Source organism: Perna viridis, chromosome 14 (genome assembly GCF_037379345.1).
Source record: "Perna viridis isolate PV_CMFRI_1.1 ecotype Kerala chromosome 14, ASM3737934v1, whole genome shotgun sequence".
Lineage (NCBI taxonomy): Eukaryota > Metazoa > Mollusca > Bivalvia > Mytilida > Mytilidae > Perna > Perna viridis.
The window spans coordinates 25,173,177-25,181,954 of record NC_142458.1 but is presented as its reverse complement, the minus strand read 5'-3'; the positions used below and the strand labels follow the sequence as shown (position 1 = coordinate 25,181,954).

General features: G+C 33.9%; 1 long non-coding RNA gene across 1 annotated transcript; it reads right to left on the bottom strand.

The window, feature by feature from the left end:
• Nucleotides 1-1,493: 1,493 nt before the first annotated feature.
• Nucleotides 1,494-8,344, bottom strand: LOC148598759 (uncharacterized). The gene is made up of 3 exons (XR_015918629.1): nucleotides 8,188-8,344; nucleotides 3,868-5,753; nucleotides 1,494-1,508 (listed from the first exon to the last, which is right to left on the bottom strand). It is a non-coding gene; the product is annotated as an uncharacterized LOC148598759 (long non-coding RNA).
• Nucleotides 8,345-8,778: the final 434 nt, after the last annotated feature.

Below are 8,778 nucleotides of genomic sequence, written 5' to 3'. Positions count from 1 at the left end.
AATATAACATATGTTTTCCGTCGTATTAAAATACAAAATATGCAATAATAATGATTCCAAATAGACAAACAAACAGTTCCTCAAAAAATTTTAATATCCCCTGAATATCTCAATGTTCGAAAAGAAAATAGCATCACGATCTCTGATTTGACCAATTATTCTACTTTCGACATGCTCGATTGATACAAAACATTTAGCAGAAAGTCTTCATACTTAACAAAATGTTTTAAATCATCATCTTAATGTACCAAAGATGTCAAAATTCTGCAAAATATTTTTAATCAACAACATATTGGGTTAGTAAGAAGGACTTGTTTTACAATTGATAGTTAGCATTCCAATAAAATAAGTATGACATCTTCTTAATACTTATGTATAATACTATATAAGTGATTTAATTTCAGAAGACGGAAAACCCTTGATCTTAGTGTCCGCTTTATAAATAACGTTTTGTCATTAAACAATTCATTTTATCCTACATTTTAATAGGTACAAAAATTGACTGTGTCAGTGGATGGTATTTATTGGCGTCATTATTTTATAAACTGAAACTTTACAGCCGATGTAAATATATCATCAATGACTGTCTCTGTAAATGTACACCAGAGAAAATGTATTTAAAGTCGAATTGTCACATTCACCTCGATAGACACATTCAGAATAGAAATTGATATCGGATAGTAAAAATATTTTGCCAGAATCATGCGTCATCTATTCGCGGAACTTGCTATATTTCGTTCTTCATCCTTACTGCCGGAAGAAGTTGTTTTTTCCTGCGTATATTAAGGAACCCCGGTTCCTTGTTATACCTCCTTTGGTGTTTCTGTTCTTATTGGATTTTCTCTGTGCACACAATCAGAAACAAATAAGGGCAAAACAAAACGCCTTCCAAAATTTTCTTCATACAGGTATATATAAAGGAGATAACTCCATTATGAAATTATATATGCGATAATCTACAAACACTATAAAAGAGCCTACCAACTGTGGATGGAGTACATCTGATTTACAAAGGACACCAGTTTTATGCTAATTTCTTTAATACAGTACTAGTCTTTTGTCTACAATCAGTGTTTCTTAAGAATACGCAACAATACTGTAGAACTGAAGCAATGCAAAGCTAAACTATATTTGAAGAGCGTCTGTCCAGCTGGAAAGCTCAATAAAGGAATGAAACCTATTACCTTTACATCTCGGGGGAATGATAATATTTTAATTTTATTTTATGTCAATACATATTTATTTCACATAACAATACAATGCACTCTCATCTGGAACGGAAGTGTCAGCTTCAGCTTCCTGTGCAGTCACCGAACTATCTAACTATCCTGTAGGGGTCATCCTCCCTCCTATCCGATGTTACGAGATGCCATATTATATGCATTCCGAAGTCGCCTCTGCATACCGGCTGCATACTTCATCTTTGGAACCTTTTCACCGTCACATCCAAGTCCAAAAGCTTTGTCCACAGCAACAACGAAATCCAAAACCCAAGATTAGTTGGTGGTCTGTAACCGTTTATGAACAAGAAATGAAAGTACATTTAGTGTTTGATGCATGATTCTGTTTTTGTTCTGTTTTGTTTGTTTTTTGTTTGTTTGTTTGTTCGTTTGTGTGTTTTGTTTTGTTTTGTTTTGTTTTGTTTTTTTGTTTTTTGTTTTGTTTTATAAAGACTGCTTCGTAAAGCTGTGCACGACTTATTCCAAATTTTGACTTTTTTTTCAAAGAGTATAATTTGCCTTATTCTAATTCAGGATGCCCATCTTTACTTGTGGGGGACGTGTTTTTCAACAAACGGTCGGCATTCCAATGGGAACAAATTGTGCTCCTTTACTAGCTGACCTATTCCTTCACTCTTATGAGGCTGACTTTATAGCTGATCTGATCAGAAAGAAAGAATATTGTTTAGCTAGATCCTTCAATCTCAGTTTCCGCTATATAGATGACGTGTTATCTTTAAACAATCCTAATTTCGGGGATTTAATACATCGCATCTACCCAAAAGAACTTGAGATAAAGGATACTACAGACACTGTGAAGTCAGCCTCATATCTTGACCTACGTGATGACTTTTCATTCAGAATTGTCAACTTTCCTTTCATCTGTGGCAACATCCCTTCTGCACCTGCCTATGGAGTGTTCATATCACAACTCATACGTTATGCCAGAGCTTGCCGAAACTACGCAGACTTTTTGTATCGCGCTAGAACTCTAACAAATAGGCTTCTGGAACAGGGTCATGTTGCTACAAGATTGAAGTTATCACTACAGAAGTTTTATGGTCGTCATCATGAACTCGTGGATCGTTATGGTGTATCCATCAGCACAATGAAAACTGATTTATTCAACAGGTCATAGTTTTCCTTTCCTCGTTTGTCTACCCCGGACTTGACTTTTTATGAGCAACTCGGCGGGTATTTCTAGAAAAGCAGAGGACGCTTACCCTACCGGTGCACCTGGTCCATGCTCCCAGTGTTTAGTTGAGTTCGAGTTCGAGTTGCTCATTTACTTTTGTTACTTTGTATGTACGATTTTAGTTACTTTATGTTCTTTGTTGTGTATGTATGTTTTCCATGTCTGGTCTTTGTCCCTGGATTACATTCTTTTGATTACCGCTATAACCTTGGTTCCCTTGATTACTCTTTAATCCTCATACACCACTCTTGTACACATTCCCTTTTTAGATTTTTAGAGAATATGAACACTGTAACTAATGAGGTACCCATTTCTTATCTGTAACTCAAAATACGTCATAGAATGGACTAGAATGAAGATGAATTGGCCTGCTATTGTAGATTTTTTTAAGTTGATTGTTTTTGTTGACTTTCAAATAGCATTTACGAACATGTAGTACAACAATATGTTCCGTATGTTATTAATGGCATTAATGTCGCTTCGATTCAAAATTTTATCTCACCATTTGTTATACACTAAAAATTACATTGGTTGTGATTGCACATAATTGTAGATAAAACTATAATGAAAAGTGTGAATGGTCGGACGGACACCAAAGTAAACATGTATGTCCTGTAAAGCGGGACATATAATGAGCTTACTGAAAAATAGTGGAGGTATGTTTATAGGTATGGAAGATCTTCTTCACATTGTGAGCTTAAATGATATATCTAAAAGTTAAACGACTGAGATACAAAAAAACTGTACTATTTACTTTGAAACTTACAACTACAAGTGGCAGAGAAACCTATGTAACACATTGGATGATATCTGACCATTCCCTCCAGTTTTTTAGCATTTATTGTTTTTTTTTAAAATTGAAGTAATCATTGAAATGAATCCAAGTTTTAAATGACATTCAAATCAATAAATATTTATGCATTTGACATCTAAATAAAATAAAAGATTGTAGCCTTCTGTACTTTTTAAAAGAAAATATAAAGAGAAATTTTAAAAAAAAATAACGAGCACAAGATGATTAAATCGGACTTCACTAAAAAACTTGGTTCTTGGTCCAGTGCGCCGGTAGGGTAATTATCTAAACAAATTATGTTATGTTAATAGTGTTCATATTGTTAAATACGTATACTTTAGAAAAAAAACCTAATTTAACAGAACCTAATTATATTTGTTTGTGGTAAAAGGGTAGACAGCTCGAATAAACAGTATATGTCAGTGTGAAAAGAGCTGCAGAATATTGTTAGATAGGCACTTGGATACAGCTAAATCCAATATTTTTTGTAATACATTAGTTTTACTGCTCGACCAATTTGGACAGTGCTCATTGTTATAAATCAAATTTATGTGTATTGATAAAATAAAGAGTTTACACACATCAGTCAGCTGCTTTTGCACGACGTCATTGTCTTAACATGTAAGAATGAGTTATCTAGAATCAACTATGTTACGTACCCCACGAAAAATAAACTCCAAGTACGATGAGAGGAACTCCATGTATAATGTATGACCTAAATACGTCTGCCGTCAGTTTCTTATCACTCCAAAGGCAACTCCAAAGTCAATGAGAGAAAAAAAATCATTTTAGTTTTATTTTTAATCTTTTGAAAACGTTAAAATGCGGCTTAATTATATTCTTGTGAGAAAATTCTCATAATGTATTGTGTATCGTAATAAAGTAGGATTGATTCAAAAAACAGAATTTCCATAAATAACTAACACTTATATTTAAATGGAAAAGATCAGTTTAAAAATATAAAATTCAAATAATTTTGCCAATCTTATCAGTAGCGGATCCAGGGAAGGGTTCAAGGGTGATAGAAAATAATGTCCTATCATTCCAACTTCTTCTGAGGAATCTAAGATCTGGATCCGCCCCTGCTTATGCAGCGAAGTTCAGTACAAGTCAAGGCGAATTGTTAACATTACTGTCATGAAGCTAAATTACTATAAGATAATAGTAACCTGTTGTAAGCTTATATTGATACGTTTTAGAGATTCTTTGTTTCTATTGTTTCTACATGTTTTTTTTATGAAATTACTCTTTTACGTATACATAACAACAACAAAAATAGTGGGATTTTTGAAGTTCGCAAACTTTAAGTAATATTTCCAATTTTCAAAACAGTGTGTAGAAAATGTTTTAATGCTTAGACGTAAACTTTGTATGTCAAAAGTCTAGAGTGTCGATATCTCGACATACTATGTATTGTCCGACAATTTTAGTCGGTTTTTAATGTCCAAGCTTACAGAAGTGACCACAATGTCACTGGGATAAATAATTCGGTCTCCGAACTGCGCGAGTCAATCATGCAGACCCCATTTTATCACATACATATTTTCCAAGTACTTGACGGACAGAAAGTGACAACCGTTAGTTTGACTTGCCCGGGTATTGAGTCGACGCCTTACCAATCTCGGGGAGAGCACCATAAACCACTGATCACCTAATCTGTTTATACCCATAACAATTCCATTTATCTATGCTAATTCAGTGACTGGCAAATTCACAGACGACTAAAATATGACAAAAATCTCTTTCTTTATTACAAAATTGTTGAGGCCCATATAAATAAAACACACCGCACAGTCCATCTAAATTGAAAAAAGCTTTTTTATTTCAATTTACAAGTTAAAAACAATACGCATAGTACACTAGTTTTCCAGCATACAGAAGTCCTTTGTCAATTTTTGTCGTGGGAAGAAATAATAGTGAATTTTATTTCATAACATTTTTCAATAAGAACCGATAAAAACAAAAAGCAATAACACTCAGATTTGGCATGAATGTCATCATAAATCCAAACGATCTGTACATAGGTTTAATATGGTAACCCAACCAAAAGAAAATCCGGCCAAGGACAAAAATAACCACAAGAATAGGAATAGCTTTCATGCCTTCCGGTGTGAGGTACGTTGTTAAGGTCAGTAACCCTATAGTGTGTATAATGAACTGCTCAGTAGTGTTCCGAAGTATTCTGTTCGGAATTTCGACAAGATGTTCGGAGTTCCCTTCTATTGGGTCCATTGCGCTGGAATTCCCTCTAACACGAAGGACTCCGACTACACCGGTCAGCATGGTAAGTCCCGAAAGGAAGAGCCATTGTAAGGCAAAGTCCAGCTTATCAGCGTTCGTTTTTATTCCAGAAGTGTCAACGGAAACGATGTTGTAAGCAACAAAGAAGCTCACAGCGGCTATTCCGATTGCAGTAATTATCATTTTCTTTGCTAATGACCATTTCTCGGCGTCAGTCCGTTTGTCTATGATTTTTCTATCCGACATCTCAGCCTTCATAGTTTGTGATCAACTGTTGAAACTATGACTGGTCTTTGTTAAAAATCTGAGAGAAAAAAAAGTCAAAGACATATTGATCTGCTTTATATTAAAATTAACATAACTTAAGCATAATAATCTCGATTTTGCTAAAGTTGAAATCACAGCTTTATTTCAAATGCAATAATTCTGAATTTACAGAAGAATTTTAGGAAACTACATTTGACTTATTTTCCAGGCATTATTCGTGTCCATTACATTTCGTTTGAAAATTTACTCTCTATAATTTATCTACAGCCTTAATAAGAACTTTTCGTGATATTATTTTTCTGCGCGAGGTAAATGCTACTCAAACATTTTTTAACAGAATTAATTGTTACATTTACCTAACGAAACTAGTCGCCGAGCCTTCTCAGAAAAAATAGCACGATAGGTCTATTTTAAAAAGTTTTAAAATGTGCGTCTTTTAGTATGATTTAATTTACAGAAGTCTCCAAAGAAATGATTACATATACATGAGAATTCAGTATAACGAAAATGGATATGGTGAATGAGAGACAACCCCAACGGGATGGAAAATGTCATCCATGGGTCTTCAATGAACGACGAGGAAACCCTAAAACAACATTGCAGGCCACAGTTAGCCCAAAACAACACTGTACACAGATGTAGCGAAAAAGACAACAAAACATAAAGGAAATTGAATGTGAAAACGATTCAAGACATACAGAGGTTAGTTTGGGATACGTAGGGTCAAAATACATTGGCGTGAACACAACCCTCCCCTTTTTCAAACATGGTCGGTGTGGAAAAATATTACACGATTAAAATCTCCTAAAATTCAGTTCACAAAGGTTTCAGTTCCTTGTTAAAACAGAATAAAGAAATTGATTATAAGTAACACAAATGCACAAACAAAGGACTACTAGCAGTAAAGTCTAGACCACTTTAATCCTACAAAAAGTTATGTCCTCATTGTATGCAATGTCAATCGCAATTCTTCCAACGTGGGGTTGAGAACTACGGTTCTCCATAAGTCACAAACCATGTCATGGCGAAAACTGCTTAAGCCTGTCGGAGATTTTTTCCAAATGCTAAATATTTCTGATTATTTACTCTATAATAAATGTTCTTTGAGATTCGTTTTCAACAACGACCTATGTTTTGAATATGTGCTCTTTGCTTTTATTGCTTTAATTTGATGTAAAATTACGTCAGAGTACACAACTTGGTATTTTCGAGTGAAACGGACTGATTTAAACCACCTAAAATAAATATAAACACCAGAAAATGTTACTTTTAACAAATTAACTACAAAATATGAATACAAATTAAATAGGTACCAGTAACACTTTAAGTAGTAGTCTTTGCAAGAATAATCTTGAATCAGAAAAAAATATGATATACCCCCAAAAAGGCTACATATTTTTATTTTTGTCATTAAGTTGTTTTATGGGTATATACTATGAAATGTATAATTATTCATTCCAATCTGCCTGTTCTTAGGAGATAATCAACATTGGAAATCCAATAGCTTACATTATATTTGATAGTCTTTTACAGAGCAACATTGGAAATCCAATAGCTTACATTGTATTTGATAGTCTTTTACAGAGTTATCTCCCTTAATTTAGAAATATACAGTGCATTCTATATAATTTTGAATCTTCTAAGAGCACGGATTATATGAAAAACCGTATGTTCATTTCTGTTATGGCAATTCAAACATAATATCAAAAATAAAATTAGGTAGGCTTTTCACCCATGAATCACATTTTGCATGATTCTTAGCTGGAGTGCTACTTGGCATAATCTGTTATTTATATATAATATACATGTAAGCATATAAAGAAAATATGGGTGAATAATATGACTGTTTTTATCCTCAATAGTTGAAAATTTTATATTAAAGAAAATACCAACCACTAGTAAAATATAGGCGAAGCTATGAACACATCATAAACAAAAACTAAATTGTCATTACACACAGAAACATAATTTATGCAATTAATTTGCAAATCCTTAACTGGGTCGTAACTCACCCAAGTATATGATGAAAAATATCACAAGAAAAGTGTAGTACAAGCCAAAGAAATGAAAACAACAAAAAGCTCTTTTAGACCTATCAAATAACGAGAATAGGTATGGTGTATTTGTCAAGGAGACAAAAAGATGTTAGCCCAAGACCACCCATTGGTCTTCAAAGAACGACGAGGAATCCCCATACCACAGGACCGGCTGCATCGGGCCCTAAAAGATCGTTATTCACAGGTACGGCGAAAGAGTTGCCCCAATATACTCAAGTAACATAAAAACAAACTAAACGTGAAACCGAAAGAAGACAGAGAGCCAGAAATTCCTGACTTGGGACTGGTGTAAAAAAAGCGGCGGGAGGAAAAGTACATTGGCTTGTTCACATTCACTGGTCACTGTGCCCACCCCCCCCCCCCCCCACCAAACCACCACCACTAAAAAATAAAATATCGTTTTAAAAATCCTACCGTTCTCCTAATAGTCGCCCTCAAGAATGAGAAATTCATTGATCAACGTTCTACAATTTGACTTTTGTCCAGCCTTTTTTAGGACGCCCAACCCGATAAAATGAACACAATAATACACGTTCAATGATATCGCTTGGTTAAATAGAAATCTGGCTTATGATATAATAATGATCTTTGGTGCGTGTCGACAATAACTCGTGTAAATAATAAAAGATATAATTTATTTCATCACAACTTGTATTGTTTGTCCTGTTTCGTTAGGATGTCATTATTGATATTTTCGTATTTATTAGAGTAAATAATAGTAACATACTTTTATAAAAGTTTCATGGTGGCATATTTCTAACTTCAAAGAATTAAATATTGGTCAAATAGTTATGTTTACCTTTTATAGTTCTACATTGTATATCTGGTCATATGCAGGACCAATAGGCCAGGTATTTATGGAACGCCGTAACTGCCTTATACATACTTCTCAATTTATTTACATACTTTGTCTGCATGTGGTACATGTACTTTGTAATATCAATAAGTGTCATCCACAATTTGAATGAGTTGTCTGACAAGTCTACATAACGCTCTGGCAGGTAA